The sequence below is a fragment of the Rattus norvegicus genome, chromosome 4 (genome assembly GCF_021556685.1).
Source record: "Rattus norvegicus strain SHRSP/BbbUtx chromosome 4, alternate assembly SHRSP_T2T, whole genome shotgun sequence".
NCBI classification, from domain to species: Eukaryota; Metazoa; Chordata; class Mammalia; order Rodentia; family Muridae; genus Rattus; species Rattus norvegicus.
Window position 1 is genome coordinate 121,252,698 of NC_141537.1, and position 19,808 is coordinate 121,272,505.

Consider the following 19,808-nt stretch of genomic DNA (forward strand, 5'->3'; position numbering starts at 1 on the left):
AGAAATAACAACTCTGAGACTCAAATATATTTACAAATACCTAGGCCATATAGCTAGGTTCATTCCCTGACTAGCTCATAACTTAATAACATGTTTATTTTAATCTAAGTTCTGCTGTGTGTCTGGTTACTTCTGCTCAGCTTTCACATCTTCCCTCCTGCCTGTCATCCTGGGGCAAACACACACACACACACACACACACACACACACACACACACACACACACACTGAATGCACTTGTTTGGCTCTTTCCCAGAATCCTTTCTGCCTACCAGATGTCCCACCTCTACTCTATCCTTTCCTATAGGCCATAAAACTTTTTATTGACAGGTGATGTATCCATACAGTACACAAGAGATTCACTCTACAAAATCCTTTCAGAGATACATGTGACAAATGTTTCCTCTTGGTTTGTGGCTTGCCTGTTTGTTTTTTTTTTTGTTTGTTTGTTTGTTTGTTTATTTTTTGTTTTTCCTGGTACCTTAAATGAGTAGAAAACTTTAATTTCAGGAATTCTAATATATCAAAATTATATTTTTGGTTAAACTTTTTAAGTTCTGTCTGATGAATTTGATTCTTGTGCCTAAGGTTCTGAAGACATTCCCTGATGTTTTCTTTGTAGTTCCTACCTATGTTTTAAATCTTTGATTAATCTAAAATAATTTTGTTGACACTTTAGAGAGAAGATTTTAAATTCATTTCTGTCTTAGGGTTTTACTGCTGTGAACAGACACCATGACCAGGGCAACTCTTATAAGGACAACATTTAATTGGGACTGGCTCACAGATTCAGAGGTTCAGTCCATTATCATTAAGGCAGGAGCATGGCAGAGTGCAGGCAGGCATGGTGCAGGAGGAGCAGAGAGTTCTACATCTTCATCTGAAGGCTAGAAGAAGACTGGCTTCCAGGCAGCCTGGATGAGGACCTTAAAGCCCAAACCCACAGCAGCTCATCTACTCCAACAAGGCCACACCAACTCCAACCAGGCTGTACCTCCGAAGAGTGCCATTCCCTGGGCTGGACACACCCAAACCATCATCACAATTTTCTTCTGTTTAAATATCCAGCTGTTTCAACAACGTGTCCTGAAATGCAAACAAACAGAAAGCTATTTTATATCTTTAGTTGCCTTGGCACTTTTTCAAAAATGAATTGCCTATTTTGACCTGTGCGGAGTTCGTTCTAGACTTCCTGCCTTCCCTGATGCTCTGCCTGACTGATGCCAACCCCAACATTTGTTCATTCTGTGGTGATGCTGTATAACGCGGAGCGGGGTGGCATGGCGTTCTTTAACTTTGTTTAATTTCCCCAAAATCTAGAACTGCAGACATTTGTGTGAATCTTAGGGCCCATGGGGACTGGAGAGATAGCTCAAATGAGCTGCTCTAGCAGAGGACTTGAGTTCAATCCCCAGTACCCACATTGGGCAGCACACAAGTGCCTCTAACTCCAGCTCGAGGGAGTCCTATGACCCTTCTGTATCACACAGGCACCTGCACTCGTGTGCACACACCCACACAAAGACTCAAATAGATCTTGAGGCTGAGCATGAAATTTTCTATGGAAAAAAATCTCTTATGATTTTAAATGGCACTCAAATGAATTCACAAAAAGTGGAAGGAGTAAATCTTAACAAAACCGAGTCTTCTAATCCACAAACGTTGACTTGTTGATCAGATGTACCTGTTTTATTTGTTCTTAACTGGATTTCTGTCCCCCTTTAATGATTATAGAGTTTTGTAGTTATAAGTGTAGACAGGTACACACTTTCCTTCCTATATGTCTGATGGAGTGCAACGCTGTTGCAGACAGTAGTGTTTTAACATTTAAATTTATTTTCCAATTGCTTGCTGCTGCTATGTACTTTAATAACTGAGTTTGTTTTCAGGTTGACTAACGATCTGCAGACTCACTAAATTGAATTACTAATTCTAACAGGTTGCCTTATAAGTTGCTTAAGACTTCTACAAACAAAACCAACTCCATCATATAAATGATATCCGCCCCTCCCCCAATCTTGATGCCTTTTGTAAGAAGTGTCCTGGTTCCGTGAAGCGTATGGCACAATGTTGAGTAGAATGAGACAGAGCAGGTGACAACCATGTCATGAACCTGGTCTACGGGCAAAAGGTGTTCAGGTAGAAGCCCTTCTGCAGGTCGGGGATGCTTCCTTCTGTCAGCAAGTTCCTGAACCTGGAAAATCAATAACTAATGTTTTATTTAGCTGACCATACATAGGGTTTTATCATTTATTCTGTTAATGTGTTGAGCTGAGTTGGTGGATTTGTAAGTGCTGTGTCAATCTTGCGAGCCTGAGATAAATTTCAGGTCGTGGTTTTATTAAATCTCTCGTCTGGATTAGCAAGGCACAATGAGCAGTAGTCTCCTTTGACTGCACAGTCTCCACCAGACCGCTGGCTTACTGTGTCCTGGACTAGAGTTTGGTGATTGCCATGGTTGCCGTGGTTTGGTTTTGGGAAAGTCTTTAAAGAGGACAGGAATTTTTATTGCAAATTCAACTTAAAAACTTAATAAGAAGTTATTAAGATTTTTTTCTGATTTTCTTTTGGATGACCTTTGCTAAGTTTTATCTACCCAGAAATTTGTCACTTACCTAAAATCCAAACTTAGGATAAAATCTGCAGTTCAGCACCCTCTGTGTCTTTTTTAAATCTATGTAGGGTCTCTCTGAAGCTGTCTCTCCCTGGAACTGCATGATTGTGGGGCTTTCCTACTTTATACTGATTTGTCTTGCAAAGAAAATCTTAGTATTTACATTTTTAGATCTTTTTAACAAGATGATCTTTTCATTTGATTTTTTCTCGCTTTTATCTATTTTTATATCTTTTCCTTCCATTTTCATCATTATTTTTTTTCCTTCTGTGTTATTTGGATTTAATTTTCTCTTTGGGTTTTAGCACCTTTGTAGAAACCGATAACAGTTTTAAACCCATTTCAAAATAGTCATTTACAACTACAAATTCCCCCTAGGAACTGCTTCTGCTATGTCCCACACATACCGGTGCATGCTTTTATCATCGTCCAGTTCAAAATATTTTTAAACTTTCCTTGTAATTTTTTTTACTGACTTGTTTTATTTTTTCTTTTCTATAATTATTTTTATACTTGATTTTTGATAACTTCATGCATGCATGTGATATACTGTAAACATAGGCACCGTGTTATACTCTCATCTCCTCTCCCACACCTAAGGACTCCTTCCTTCTTCTAAGCTCTCCCCTTTCTTGCTTTCCAGTTCTGTGAGGTGGCACAGCTGTTGTGTGTTCATGATTACAGGACGACACTGTCACACCCAGGGCACAGCGTTTCCTATGACTCCTCCCCATCCTCAAACCCTCGCAATCTCTCTGTCCCCTTTTCCATGGGGTGCTCTTGGGGTCACTTTTTAATGTCTTGCTCAATCTCCAAACTTCGAGGAATTATTTTAATATCAATATTCATTTGTAACCTAATCACATTTTCAGAAACATATTTCAGCTTTTTAAAATGTATTAAAACTTGTTCTATGGGCCAGCAAATAGCCTGCTTGGGCAAGTCTATTGAATGTGTATTTTGTAGTTAGTGAACATTTAGGCTTTTAGAGTACATTGCCATAAACTTGTTCTTAATAGTGTCTCCCTACTGTTAAAATATTTATTACCTATGTTTGTGTTTTCTCCTTGTCTATTATAGTCCATTCTACACATTATAGGGGGAGGGAACAGTTGTAAAGGCAACTTACTTTGGTCACACTTTTACTCAAAAAATGTCCCAGTCACTTCTTAAATCTGAGAATAACATTTGAAATCCTTCAGTGGCCATCAAGATTCTGTGAAATTTGGTCTCTACCCAGGCGTCTGTGTTGTTCTTTTCTGTGTAGTCTCCGCCCCTTTCCTGGCTGTCCACTTTTTCATTTCAGGGATTTTTTTTCTTTTTCTTCAACATGAAATATTTTTCACCCCAGACATCAGCACTTTCACCTTCAAACTAAGATGTCCATTCTCATGCCACCTCTTCAAAGACAACTTTGTTCATAACTTTAAAAGCCATCATTCCGTGCGTTTTTTGCTCCTTGTTGGTTTCCTTCATGTTCTAGAGCATGAATGTGTGTTTATACATCCTCACGTGTGTACATATACACACATACACTCACTCTTTTATTCATGTGTACTTAGAAAGAAAGGTTTCCTATCTCATCCAGAATATAAACTCTATGAAGTCAAAGCTTTGTGTGATTGTTCGTCCCAAGATCCCCAGTGCTCAGAGCTCTGTCTGCCACACAGTGAATATGGAGCAAATAAGTTTGATGTCCTTGAACTAGTGATATCCTGTATGAAAATTGATAATTTTTTTCTAAAAAAAAAAAAAAAGCCTAATTGTTTGTGCAACCCTGAGCAAACGTCTAGGTCTAAACCACATTTTCCAAGAAAATAAGTAATTATAAAGCTCTCTTTCTGATTGCGTATTATATATGTGGGCCTGAAAAGTTTCATAGACATGTGTGGGAATTCCAGAAGCCCTGGTGTATAAGGAGTGGATAAGGAATGAATATGTCCTGTTTGGCATGGACACGGCCGAGTCAAGAACCAAGACCTCGGAGCCATAAGGTATTAGCAAAGCCCTTCCTTCTGATCAGACTCAGAGGGGTGCCAAAGCCTTTGTATGGTCCAAGTGCAAGGCTAATAATGTGAGCAAAACCAAGCAGCTGCAGATTCCTCTTCCTGACACTGCTGACCTATGGAGACCACCTCCACCTGTTGAGACCACCCATGGAGACCACCTGTGGAGACCACCCATGGAGACCACCTACGGAGACCACCTAAGCCTCCCCACAGTACTGCCCATAATTAAAGCACTGAAGTCCCGGGTTGTCTGTGCATCTCCATCTGAGCACAGGGCCCACCTGACTCCAACATTCTGGACTTGTGTTGGTCATTTCTTCATCCCTGGTCACCCCTAGCCTGCTCAAGTTCCAGTCACTTGGATAGCAGAAGAAGTGCTTTTGACTGAAGCGTTAACTAAGAGCATCCACATAGGAATATAGAATATCCGATGAGGAAGGGCGGCCTCCAGTCTCAAGTATCTCAGCAACAATTGCTGGGGTGGAGATCAGATCCATGGAGAACTGATCCCTCAAAGCCACCGATGCATCTGCAGTGGCGTTTGCTTTTCTTGAGTGGAAATACCCATCATGTCACTCAGGTGTCATGCACGTTTTTTCTCTGTTTATGGAAACTGACTTATTAAAATAAGGTGCCTCCGTCAGGCGTTAGCTGCTACATGACATTTAGTTGTTCTGCAGATACAGCCAGCTGCTTTCCAGGTGAGGACTTCGGGGAAAACAAAGAGACGCAATCTCATGAGTTTCTGGAGCTCTCGGGCCCTTCTGCAAGAGTGAGGTCATGAAGAAAATATCTCCAATGTTATGACACCAGGGCTCCCATGCTAAGGCTTTGAGAAGAGACTTGGCCATAAATCAGAGGAACTTATCTCTTCTCTATGTTGTCTCCAACCAACTGTGTGACTACCCTGGACCCCAGGCCTGCAGGACGTAACCAAGGGCTATGCCACCAGTTAGACATGATGTGTTCATACATGTGCCTCTGACCCTTTCTAAACCCACAAGAATAACTGTTCTGGAACGTTTTTTTTTTTAAACAAGAGAATCAAGAGGGGAAAATTGGCAATAAAGTTTGGAAGTTGGAAACCAAATGGGCTTTTCTGTCCAAGAAAGTTAAATCTCAACGGTCGGTGCAGACAGATGAAGAGTTGTGCTTACACCATGGGAGCCCCATAGCGCCAAGCATCTGTGACGGCCTGGAGTTTTTAGAAGTAGAGTTGAGGCTGAAAACTGAAAGATGGATAACGCCTGAGGAAAAAAAATTATTGATTCCAGATTCCCCCATCTCTAATGAGCTGAATGCCTGTTCTGACCTCCTTGTGAGAAAACTAGAAGGTTGTTCTTTTGGAAATGATTAAGTCAAGGGATTCTCCATCTGGGCCACAAACATCTAATGGGGGAGATATAACAGGGTGCTGGGATGGTGGGACTGGGCCACCATGTCTGCAGAAATTAAGGTGTTATTAACTCCATTGAGGAGGAGGAGGAAGAGGAAGAGGAAGAGGGAGAAGGAGAAGAAGAAGAAGAAGAAGAAGAAGAAGAAGAAGAAGAAGAAGAAGAAGAAGAAGAAGAAGAAGAAGAAGAAGAAGAAGAAGAAGAAGAAGAAGAAGAAATTGTCATGCGACAACTAAGGAACTTGCCTAAAGTCACATTATAACCAAAGAAGCAATTATTCTAACTAGGCTGTCTGACTTGTAACCATTCAGCCTGTCTTTGTTTGGGCTACTATTGCCATGAACACCATGACCAAAGCCAAGTTTGTGAGAAGAGGTTTTATTTTGACTTTTACTTCCTCATCCACAGTCAGTCACTGAAGGAAGTTAGGACAGAAACTCAAATAGGACGGAACCTGGTGGCAGGAGCTGAAGAAGAGGCCCTGGAGGGGTGCTGCTTACTGACTCGCTCAGGCTACATTCTTTTAGAACCCAGGACCACTAGCCCAGCAGTGGCACCACCTCCAATGTGCTGCGCCCTCCCCTGCTGACCACTAATTAAGAAGACACTCTCTAGGTTTCCCTACAGCTCAGTCTTGTGGAAGCACTTTCCAGACTAGGGTTCCCTCTATTCAGATGACTGTAGCCTGTGTCAAGTTGACATAAAATTATCCGGCACCCAGCCTAAAATATAGCAGCCAATAAATTAAATAAAGCATAGGAGCCATCAATAAAGACCACTAAGAGAACTTCAGAGAGTAATACCCTCTTGCATAAGCTAAAAGAAGGGGCCGTATCTACAAAACGAGAAAAAATTACAAGATGCAATACTTAGAGAAACATCAGTCTCAGCAAACAAAGCTCTGGGAGTAGCCATGAAGAGCTTGAAGGGATGACAGTTCTCCAGAGGTGGGAGTCCGAGCCTCACAGCTCACCCCCTTGGCCCCCTCTCCACTCCATCTCACTGTTGGTCTGAGTTCCGTGAACAGAACACACAACGCCAAACACTGATTCAGAACTGCATCAGCCCTCAACTTCCCAAGGAGAAACCATTCTCTTTCCTGAGGCCTGTGAGGCCCTGGATGGTCAGGTACATGACCTCTCAACACCTCTCCTCCTTGTCCCAGCCACAGAGCTCCCTGCTGTGCCTCACCTCAGCTCCTTGGTCCCCTATACCTTTGCTCTTGCAAGCTTCAACACTGGAAAAGACAGCCAGGGTCTTTGCAGGGCTGGCTTCTTAGTCTTCATCTTTAAGAAGCCCCCGCTATCCCTGGATCCAAACCGCCCCCAATTCCTTTCTGCCTCATCCCTCCAATGGCCACATGCTGGCCCTTCCCCCCACCCCTGCATAACGCCTGCGCAGTACGCGCATGCTCTTCTTTGGGTTATTAGATTGATGTAGAATTCGTGGAGCTGCATGAAGACAATGGACTTGCCTTGTTCATTGCTGAATGCCGAGTATCTCCCAATATACAGCAAACACTAAACAAATGTTTGTTAACAAACGGTTGACTAACGCTAGGTGGTAACAATAGCAGCCATTTTCATAGAAGTTCTAAATGCTTTTAACCTGCAAAATGATAAAGTAGCAGTTTGTGCGAAGTGAGGGAGATTGGTTTCATGTTGTTCGTTCTGCCCACAAGCCCCGGGGTGACTGTGGAGGGATGATCTGGACTGAGCCGTGTGCTAACAGCTCTCTGAGCCCCACAGCCCCACCCACACACAGTTCCTTAAGCACTAGAGGGAGTAGCCCAGCACGGAGCTGACAAGAGTGTGTAAATAAATCCAAGGTTTGAAGTTGGCTAGAACACAACACTCCCACCAGGACAACACAGAGGGAGGGGCCTGCTCACCCACGAGAGCCACATCCACTTGCAGCGAAGTGATTCCCAACCAAGGACTTAGAGAAAACACTGTGGAGGAAGGAAGGTACTGCAGCAGACCCACCTCTCCAAGTCCTGAGGACCACAGTTTGGGGCAGGGATGATTAGAAACCATGAAAGGAGGTTTTCTGAGAAAAGCAATTCGACTATGGCTCTTAAGGAATATCTCTACTGTAGTGAGGGGTGTAGAGAGAACAAGAAGTCCTGTGGTGATTCAAATTACTCATCTCATCATGAAGATCACCTCACTCCCCAAAAATGCCTTGCCCCAGGGAGAGACCTGTGTCCTCAGCACAACAGATCAAGGCTGGCCCCAGGGAGTCCATCTGTTAGCCCAAAGCAGAGAGAGGCTAAATTGAGGGGCAGCAAAACCAATCTGCCAAGTCTGGAAGCAGAGCTGAGGCTGATGAAACTTAACCTCTCAGAGTGATCCCAAAGCAACCGGCCTGAGGGAGTTCTGTGTCCTCAGCACTGGAGGTCAGAAGTCCAGAGCTACCACACTGCAGCACAGTAGAATGGCCCACTCCTTCTGAAGTGCAGGGAGAGCAGTTGGCCTGATGTCTTGAGCAATTCGTCCCTTGTTTGTGATGCTTTTCCTAGTGTCCAGAGTCACATCATAACCACCTAAAATCACACAAAACTGGCCTTCAATTTGCAAGGGGGCTTCTAAGGCTGTTCAGGGCTCGCTAGGTAAACATCTCTATCTAGACTCCTCGATTGCTATTGTAGTCATACTGGTCCTATGAGGCAGCATTCACAGGTTCCTGGAATTTAGAACTCAATATCCCAGGGCCAAGGTTTTACCCATCCCAAGGTAAAGAGTAACGTGGTGTGTGGTGTGGTGTGTGTGTGTGTGTGTGTGTGTGTGTGTGTGTGTATGTGTGGTGCGGTGTGTGTGTGTGTGTATGTGTTGTGTGTGTGTGTGTGTATGTGTTGTGTGTGTGTTTCTGTGTGTTGTATGTTGTGGTGTGGTGTGCGCTGTGCTCTGTGTGTATGTGTGTGTGCTATGCTCTGGTGTGTATGTGTGTGGTGTGTGTGTGTACACACATGCACATTAATAGAATACTCTCATGGAGAAGGTATTAATGTCTGACTGCTGATTTTTCAGACCAAATGGATGTGCTTTTCTCAGGGCAATCCTCTCTTCCTAGTCAGACTGTGTGCTTATATGGTTAAAAACAGTAGACAACAGATGTTACTATTAGTAGATATTTATATATACACCTGCCCAAACATTAACTAACCCAAGTTCACATTATCAAGGTCATACACTAGGGTCAGCTCCTCCTTACTTCATGCCACACAAAGACTTCAGCACAAGATCCCCTAGGGGGTTATATGTGCTCCATTGCTAAAGGATGGACAATTCTCAGATGTGAAAAACTTTAGTAAGGTGCTGTTGATGAGGAAGAGATGACAAGCACCGTGTGTGTGACCTGATCCTAGAGGAAGCAGAAGCAAACTGGCTCTAGAGGAGGAGCCTCCTGTGGAGGATAGCAACCCACAGGCTGCTTGTCAGAAGCCATGGGTATGGCCAAGCACTCATTCACAAGTCCAAGACCTTCCTCAGGTAACTCCTGCAAGGTGGGTGTGGGTGGGGTGTCTGACCTTCCTGTTGCATTGTGGACTTGTGAGAGTTAAGTACCTGTGATAGCAATGCCTGCTCATTATTGAGGTTAATACAGGATGACAGTGATGCCACCACGGTTTTGTGATGTGTTAGATGTGTTATCATGTGTAAAAACGATTGATTCCTGAAGCCACTTATCTGAATATATAACTCTCTTCTTGTAGCCTCTTTTAACCTGGAGTGAGGTTTGTTCTGCAAACTTCCAGCTTGAAGGTCTTTAGATATTTTTTTTCTCTTGATGATTACAAAAGTACAGAGTGTCACTGAAAGGCAAATGGTTGTTCTTATTACAGGTTCTGGAAGTTTCTGTGTATGTCCACATGAGATGGCCTTTATCGTTCCTTATTTCTCCTCTGCTGTTCATAAACAAAATGTACTTTTTGGGTCACGTTAAATTTATTGATGTTCAAGATGTTCTTGTTAGAAGAAGTCCATGGGAGACTTTTCTTGGTCACTTCCTAAATTAAAAAGCCAGAAAACACACACACACACATACAAACACACACACACACACACACACACACACACACACACACACACACACTTCTCACACTGGAAACTGTTCTGATCCCGGAGTTCTGAAAGCCTACGTTCAACACACCATCTACGAAGGTTAGTGGTATAAAGCACCTGAGAGAGCAGTTGTGAGAATGGTATCTAGATCCACAGCCCCAGAGCTCTCACTCAGTGGCCAGCTTGAGTCTTTTCTGTTATTTGGTGTGTAGAGGCTTACAGTACAACTATATCCATCCTCCCTTCTTTATACCTTAGAGATGGAGGAAAACTTCAGGAAAAACAGAGCTTTTGCTGAATCCATATCAGGACAGCATCCACAACCTCAACCACTCTTCTGAGTGTTAGGAGACATTGGAGGAAGGAGGAAGAAACAAAAGACCAGAATTGGGCACTCCATTCCCACAACATGTATCCTTTCCAAACACTGTCTTTTTTATATATAAAAGGAAAGACAGGGGTTGGGGATTTAGCTCAGCGGCAGAGCGCTTGCCTAGCGAGTGCAAGGCCCTGGGTTCGGTCCCCAGCTCTGAAAAAAAAGAAAAAAAAAAAAAAAAGGAAAGACATCTTAGGCACTTGCAGATACTTTTGCTTACTGATGTCACACCCTGGAGCTACACACACCTGGTTTTCACCTGTTAGCTGATGCCCTCTCTAGACCAGCAGCCTTCTGAAGCTCATTCCCACGGCTCAATGGCACTGTGCTCGTGGAGTATTCATATAGTATGCAAAGACATTTAGTTAACAAGAGTTAATATAGAAGCACAGTGTTATAATCCAAATGCAAAATGGGCCATTTAGGAAATTTTAAATAAAGCTGAGCATAATGGTATGAAGCTGTCAAGAAGATCTTGAGTGCAAAGCCAGCCTAGGCTACAGGCATTGAAGGCCAAGCTGAGCTCTGCAGCAAGATCCTGTCTCAAAACATCAAAATAAAAGCCAAACAAAAGTAAAATGAAACTACACCCACACACACACACATCTATACACACATACACACACATATATACATACAACAGAAACACACAAATATATACAACACACACACACACACACACACACACACACACACACATGAAAGGAAAGGAAAGGAAAGGAAAGGAAAGGAAAGGAAAGGAAAGGAAAGGAAAAACCTGCCCTTGATAGAAGATGCATTTTGGGGTCATACTTAAAATAAAAGTCTTATTTATAAGCTTGCTAAAAATTAAACTGGATAAGTTAAGTGTGTTAATAATTGGAAATTATACCTACCTTTAATACATTGTAAGTGCAAGACCTCTATTCAGCAGAAACAAGTTGAACATGTCCTAGGTACTATGTACCAAAGTGATTAGGATAAAATCTATCCTTATATTCTTGTGGGAAACCCAGCCAACATCTAAGAACCACGAAATAGATATATCACAAGAGACAAGCAAACAGCTGGAGTGCAGATTCATCTTACATTTCATTTGCTTATAATACCATCTCTGTTTGGAGTCCCCCTCACTTCTTAACATAGTTAACTTATTCAATCACCATAATCAATATGAATCCTTCACCTAGCATCCTTGTGACATTGACAAAAGAAGACAGAGAGGATTTCCATCTTTCATTACTGAACAGCTACTCTTAGACTGGGCTTCCTCAACAGTATCTTGGGAAATTCAGCTTTTTCTGTATGTATTGAGTATGTGGAGTTGGGGAACAAATGTTTCTTGATTGAAAACTCCTACAAAGTTCAGGAATTGCACAAACCATGAGAGAATTCCATCATTTTCTTTAAATTGGAAACTTAACTTATATCTTCATCATTTTATTCTTAAATCTTTCAAACCCCTGTCACTGTCTGCCATGTGTTATGTTCATTGTTATAGAACTATTTTTCTAAGAAAATAATACATAGACTGTCAGGAGCCAACAAGCTAATAACTAGCAGATGAACTTCCTGGGATGGATTTGCTCAAATAGGAGAAATCCATTTTAGGAAAGATTTCTGATATTAATATGCTTTTCCTCTTATTATTAAACATATATAACAATCACTAGATTAGCCCACCCTTTTAAGCAAATCTCAACAGAACAATGAAAATGTTCTCTCTTGTAGTGATGCTATATAGACAAATAGATGAGTTCTTAATTCTTAATGATGATCCTATAAGAATTCCTAAAATTACATCAGTATTTATTAAGCTCTTTTAGAGTGGGACTGCTATTAGATCCTTTGGATGTCAAAACTGCAATGAGAACTCTGCCCGTCTTAGTGTCACAAGTTAATTGCTTCTGAGATAGTAAGCAGGACTCAGAGCACAGTCCAAAAAGTTGTAAAATAATTAACTAAAGGTCATAAAAAGGGAACTAACAATTTATTATAGGTGCTAGGACAGAAGATAAAATATTGACTGGGTTTATCTATACAAAACACTAATAACTTATATTTTCAACTCTCCATAAACCTGTGGGGCTGTAACAGGAAATGTTTAGCCAGATAATTACTCCTAATGGATATGCATGTAAACATTCTCTGTTGTAAACTTTTATCCAATTTTTTATTTGAATTTATGTGTAAACTTTTGGTGAACTTTTTACCATGTGATCACGTACTCTGAAAGATATAGAAATGCTGAAGGAAAAGAGGACACACTCTCCTTATCCCCCTTTTCTTAGAATTCTCCTTGTCCTGCTTTAGAAGCAAGCCCCTTTCCCCTTTTTCCTAAAGAATTTTCATAGGAAACTTTTTAGAACTTAGAAATAACCTCTAAAATCACTTTTCAAAATGTCTCTTTTTCTTCCTGCAACTTCAGCTAGCTGGCTGAAAGTTAAAACCCTGCAATTCCTGTAGAGGAAGAACAAAAGCTACTTACTCAGTCCCCTCACTGTTTAGGCTACTTGTGTTAATCATTTAAGCCAGTGACTTTTAACCCTCAGAATAAGCAAGAAAACTTTTAGGACTTCTTAGAAGGTACCATCAGCCTTCAGTATAGAGAGCCAGAGACCATCAGTCTTTAAAGCTACACCTGAATGTGACTGTGTCTCATTTCAACCCTTCCCAGGCCGGGAGGCTCCCGGCAGTAGACTGAATGAGTTTCAAAGAGTCCACAACCCAAAGAAGATAAAAGTAAAAACAATAGGAAAAAATTAAATTGGAAGTGCCCTAACTAGATTTTTATTAAGATGCAAATATCCTGGAAAATACTGATATCCCATCCATCTGGTTTGAAAAAAACAAAAGGATACTGTGGGAGACAAAATGCCATCATAACTAGCTGAAACTCAGTCATTCTGAATGATAGAGAATTCCCCCAGGGAAGTTACTAGGTACTTCTTAGAAAGCACCATGATAGAACAAAATTTATTTCTGTCTGAGATGATCAGGTCAGTGTTGGTGTGGATACCACAGAATTACAGTAGGCTATTTCCTACCACTGTTTAGGTCAAGCCTTATTTTAATTATCAGCGCTCGCTGCTAGGGCTCTAGCCATCACAACTACACTCCTTAAACAGCAGGAAGTTGGAAAGAAAAGATTAAGCAAGTTCCTTTCTTATTGATGAAAGGAATACTTTACTAAGTTACTGCCTAGATTTTATTGGTAGATAACTTGTAATCACCCTTACAAAAAGGGAACTTGGAAATACAATCTCTACTAAAAATGAAAAGTTGATCTATTTTTACCAAGGAAAAAATAGAATACTCAGTAGTGAAAGGAAGCTGAATTTCCCAGTCATTCTAAAATTCTTCTCTTTTTGTTCTTTCTCTTTTTTTTTTTTTTTTTCCGGAGCTGGGGACCGAACCCAGGGCCTTGCGCTTGCTAGGCAAGCGCTCTACCACTGAGCTAAATCCCCAACCCCCCATTCTAAAATTCTTAAAAATATTCTTTCTTCTTTCCCATCCCTGGTTCTCCTAAACCTGCTGTCTCTCAAACAACTGTTCAACATTTCTATAAACTCCACTCTTTCTAATTACACAGAGAGTAAAGTATTAAGGTGGTGTAAGGCTGTCCTGGTTAGTTTTCTGTCATTTTGACACAAGCTGCAGCCATCAGTTGAGAAAATGCCTCCATAAGATCCAGCTGTCTTGCATTTTCTTAGTTAGTGATTGATTGAGGAGGACTCAGTCCATTGTGAGTGGTGCCATTCCTGGGCTGGTGGTCCTGACTTCTATAAGAAGGCTGGTTGAGCAAGCCATGGGAAGCAAGACAGTAAGCAGCACCCCTCCAAGGCTCCTACATTAGCTCCTGCTTCCAGGTTTCTATTGAATTCTTGTCCTGACTTCCTTAGATGATGAACAGTGATATGGAAGTGTAAGCCAAATAAACCCTTTCCTTCCCAGGTTGCTTTGGTCATGGTGTTTCACCATAGCAGTAGCAACCCTAATAAGACAGTGGACCACTACTAAAAAGTATCTAGGGACATATAGACTTGATCAGAGGGCATCTCTCTGGGTGAGAAACCAGGTCATTCGATATTATCTCCTTGGAAATTTGTGGGCCCTCGGACCTTCTGGAATTTTCTAATAGTTTGGTCTAAGAGTCCTTATGTATGGAATTCTCTTAGCAAGTTAGTCTTTCCTTGGATCACTTATTGTAGTACTCAATTTCCATTGCCAACTTGGTTGAATTAGGGGCCCCAGTCCCCAATGAGTTCGGCTCACCTTTGGTCATGTCTGTCTTCCCAATGAGGATTAACTGAGGTGCCTTGAATGTGCACAGCACCCTGCTATGAACTGGGGTCTTGGACTAAATGAAATGGGAAAGCCATCTTAACTAATGCCAGATTCATGTCTCTGCTTCCTGACTTCTGGTGCATGCATCTCTTTGCTTTCTGATCTTTGTGGAGTATGACCAGCTGCCTCACGCCACCATTGTGCCTCCCCTGCCGTGATGGGCTCCACCCCTCAGACCCTGAGTCACAGTAAACCACTCCTCCCTTAGATTGCTTCTTGCAGGTATTTGTCTACCTCGGAAAGAGAAGTGAAGTAAATTCCTGAAATGTTCTGCTGTTCTTACAAATAGATTTTATAAGCCAAATGTTTCCTGAATTTATATTACAGTTTTACATTACATTTATCCATCTTTTATTTTGAAGTAAAGACTGTTTCTGATATGCAAAGACCTAGGAGACATTAGATTGTACCAGATGACCTCTGCTTTATCAACACTTTTGAGTTTCTTGAGGTTGATGTTACCAGCTTCATGTGCAACTGTTCTAACCTGTTCTAACTGTTCTACCCTGTGAGTCTAATTTGACATGACCCGTGCAGAAGTTCAGAGAGAACCTCACTAACTTACACCTTGCTTCTGAGTTCTTCACTGTTCTCTCTAGCTACTTGCTGGAAGCGCAGCCTAAATATTTTATCAATACCGCAATCAATATATCAAATAATCAATGTTTTGCATACTTCCAAAGTCAGCTCCTGCCCCAGGAGTTCCAATTACTGAGACTTAAAACAATGTCATAATCTTTTCTGTCTTCCTCACTTAGCCTACATTTTAATTGAAAGTTCCATGCATGTCCAACTGTGGCTCGTGGCCAATATGTACCCCAGGATCATGTAGAATGAGCCCAACACATTTGTAGATGGTGCTGTCCTATGGCCACGTCAAAAAGCTAGACACCCCTGCAAGATCCACTCCATCCATCTCTTTTATTATTTTGCTTTCATATCAGTTTCTCTGCTTTCTGTCTTGACCTCTACTCCATCTGTAGTGAATAAGATTGACCCCACAGGCTCATTTATTTGAATGCTTGATCATCAGGAAATGACCCTACTTAAGAAAGAATAGGAGGTGTGGCCTTGTTGGAGTAGGCGCGTCGTTATTGAGGAAGTGTGTCACTGGGGGTGGGCTTGGAGGTTTCAAGGACCCACACGAGGTCTTGTGCCTCCTTCTCTTCCTGCTGCCTTTGAATGTAGATATAAAACTCTCAGCTACTTCTCCAACCCATGTCTGCCTGGATGCTGCCCTGCTTCCTGCCATGAGGATAACAGACTAAACCTCTGAAACTGTAAGCCAGCCCCAATTAAAAAAAAATTTATAAGAGTTGCCATGGTGTCTTTTCATAACTAGAACACTAAGACGCCTTTCAAGGTAATAGCCTTTGGTTTGGTTTGGTTTTATAGCACATGAGCACTTACATTTTCTGTTAGGGAGATACAACAAAGAAGACATATCATCAAATGTAATGAAATAAGAAATCGTAAGATAGACACAGAGCAGATGTGAGAGATGCAAATGTCAACTGCTTCAAACTGTATTCGTCACAGAACTTGTGGCTGTGACTAAATACCCCATGAAGGTGATCTAAGGACCCCTGTGGAGGAGTCAGAGAAAGGACTGCAGGAGCTGAAGGGGTTCGCAACCCCGTAGGAAGAATGACAGTATCACCCAACCAGAACTCCCAGAGTTCCCAGGGACTAAACCACCAACCAAAAGGTACACATGGAGGGGCCCATGGCTCCAGCCGCATGTGTAGCAGAGGATGGCCTTGTAGGGCATCAATAAGAGAAGACCTTGGCCCTTTGAAGTCTTCTTTCCCCAGTGTAGGGGATGCCAGGGTGTTGAGGTGGGAGGGGTGGGTGGGAGGCAGAGCATTCTCACAGAAGGGGGGAGGGGAATGGGAGAAGGGGGAACCAAGAGAAAAGGGATAACATTTGAAATGTAAATATATAAACTATTTTATAAAAATAAATAAAAGGCTTTATTTTGTCTCACAGTTTGGGAGAAGAAAACCCATCATGGTCAAGAAGGGAGGGCAACTAGAGGTGTGAGGGAATGTGAGCGTCTCTGTGAGCAGAGTAACAGAGAAAAGTGGGCGCTGGAGCTCAGCCAGCTTTCTGATTCCCCCTTTTTATTTAGTCCAGGCCCCCAAGCCATTAAACAGTGCACCCACTTTCCAGACAGGCCTTCCCTCCTTAACTAATCTCCCCCTAGAAATCCATCACAGACAAACCAGTGTGTTTCTTCTCAACGTTTATTAATGCAATCGATTCAGAGTCAAAACTGACCATCACACAAACTCCAAAAAGAACAGAGTCCCCCCCCCCCATTCTGGAGGGGTTCACACTCCGGCCTTTGAAAGTACCACAGGAGAAAAGAAGAGACCTTAATGGCCTTTAGCTAGATTTATGTGCTTTTCAGGTTTTGATCTTTTTTCCTTCCAGGGACAGTTTCAACATATGGGGGGCACCTCCGGTCAACTGGAGCAAAAAAAGAGAAAGTTTCTGTTCCTGGGGCACAGTGTTCTCTTTTGCTTCTCTGTGCTTCCCTCCTCAAGTTCAAATGCTGCTTCATTCACAAACTTAACCATTCATGGCCTCCCGGGGAAGGACATGAGCTGGCTCTGCTGTATCTTACCTCCAGCATGCAGGAGCTGCTCACCAGTGTAGCCTTTCGGGCAAGCTTAGAGTCAATGCTCCTTCTGCATCCTAGGGAAGGGAAGCCAAGTCTCTTTCTGTTACATTCCTGGGGGCCTCTGGCTAGGTAAATAAAGCCCTCAGAAACAGCTTGGAAGCCAGCCCCCCTGCCCCCCAGCCATGGAGCCTCTGTGGCTGGCTGTGAGATCCAGGGGGTAGAATGAGCTAAAACTTGGCTTGCAAAGGAGCCAGAAATGTCTCTGCTAAACTCCTTAAGGATCCCCAGGGAAGGCCAGGTAGATTGAATAGGCATCTCAAGGATTCTTGGACAGAATCCTCCCTCTCTCAGATGCTATGCACCCTGCACCAAGGAATTCTGTGACAGAAGAATTCTGGGCTCAGCTTCAGGAGCCCTGAGGTCTAATTGTGTGAGTGTCCAATTGTGTGACATTAAACTCCATCATGTCCATCCTCCTGACCCCACCATACCCCCATACCACCCCACCCCACCCCACCTAGCCCCCACCCTCCCCCACCTCACCCCACCCTCCCACATCCTCCCCCACCTCACTCTCCCCCTCCCACACCTCCCCCCCATAATCCTACACCCTCCCCCACCTCATTCCCCCTCCCCCACCTCATTCCCCCTCCCCCACCTCATTCCCCCTCCCCCACCTCACTCCCCCTCCCCCACCTCATTCCCCCTCCCCCACCTCCCCCACTTGCTGTACTTCATGACTGTAACATCTGAGTTTTGAACATCATATTTACACTCTAGGAAGGAAACTGGACTATTCTATGAGACCAGGTTACAAAAGATTGTGTTTTCCTTTTTTTTTTCCTTTTTGGTTGTTGTTATTTTTGTTATTTTGTTTATTTGTTCTTTCAAGACAGGGTTTTCCCTGTAATAGCCCTGGCTGTCCTGGAACTTGATCTATAGACCAGGCTGGCCACGAACTCCTGTTTTTCAAGACCAGGAGTCAGATTTATAATGGTCTCTCAACTTACAAGTGCTCCAGCATCTTTGTCCATTACAGACATGGGCCTTGCTTCATGCTCCAGAGCGTGCTGTGGTGACCACCACATCACCCGTCTTAACGTCTTTGATTTAAGAATTTACGTTTTATTTCCTCTCTTAGTTATGGAAATGGTATGGTTTTGCAAAAACCATATCCTACTGTGTGGGATATAAGCATATCTCTTTGACCACTGAAAGTATTTAGAGAATTTAAGTCTCATGAGCCTCATCTTGTTGGGCTTATTACTAGTGGGTTTTTGTGTGTAGGGTCTGTTCGCTTGTTTCCTTATTTTATTTCGTTTTTAAGGAGTCCATGGTCTGAACTGTTAGTCCAGGGAACCTATATACAGCACTGATTCTTTTGTCTCTCCCTCATCCTGTCTGCATGGGCAGACGCTGGGCCTGCTCATGGGTTTACTCTCAGAGTTGGCATAAACAGGTCCACAGACTTTGAATCTGAGGACTCGGATGCTGAAAAGTCTTCTTGGCTCAATCAGCCAAGACTATAGGGAAGAAGGCACACAAATCAGCCACAGCTCTTAATGGAGACGGGGAGCTCCTGGCCAGAGCAGTGAGAAGCAGTGCTGTTCTCACAATTCCTATGATCTGGAATCTAGTCAATGTTCTCTCAAAGACCATCAGACTAGAGCTTAGAAAAGGATGGGGCCAGGGAGAATGACAGCACAGTTCAGCTCATGCTCATATGTGTACGTCTACTGGTATTCCTTCTGTACAACCATTCACTGTAAAGTCACAAGCAGACGGTTTAGGTGAGTGAAGCTTTGACATGTTTTAGGAGAAACATCAGAAGAAAACTTGTCAGAGCTTTTAAAAAAAAATAACAAGTATTTAACAGTCAACTCTTATTTAGTTTTAGTAGGAGGAACAGTGAACGCAATTCCAATAAATTATATCACCTGAACATTTCTAAACCCCAAACTAACTTAGCCATTTTATAATGCAATATGGGGTTTTATTAAGATTTAAAAAAAAAAAAAAGACTCTTTTGGTCTGATTAGTTTGGTATGTGGTTTTCTTTTCTTCCTTTTTTTTGCAATTTTATTGTAATAAAGTTTAAAATAAAAACAGGGGTTTGTTCCTCTGTGTTTGGTTTGTACTTTAATGAGTTTTAATCCTCTGAGAGAATCTGGTTTAAAGTAAGGTGAATCTGTTGGGTACTGAATGAGAACAAATAAATGGGTTGTTGAAATGTGTTTTCTGGGAAATAAACCATTAAAAGATCTTTGTGGTCAAAAATAGAGTTGCCTGTACTTGGAGAGAAAATACGCACAGGTTAATTTAATTAATGCCTTGCCTGTGATGGGATCTGAGGGAAGGGACACGGCCCCTCTGCTGCTCTGCACACTCAGAATAAAAAC

At 42.4% G+C, this 19,808-nt stretch overlaps 1 long non-coding RNA gene across 4 annotated transcripts in view; it reads left to right on the plus strand.

Annotated features, from left to right (window-relative positions):
* The window catches only part of LOC147994951 (uncharacterized), a 52,197-nt gene that overhangs the window by 26,802 nt on the left and 5,587 nt on the right, over positions 1-19,808 (plus strand). For 3 of the 4 annotated variants that reach the window (XR_015686792.1, XR_015686791.1, XR_015686793.1), the window contains one exon: positions 711-2,370. The exons of the other annotated variant lie outside the window; for it this stretch is intronic. This is a non-coding gene — a long non-coding RNA (uncharacterized LOC147994951). Of the gene's footprint in view, positions 1-710; positions 2,371-19,808 lie in introns of those variants that run through there. 4 annotated transcript variants of the gene reach the window in all.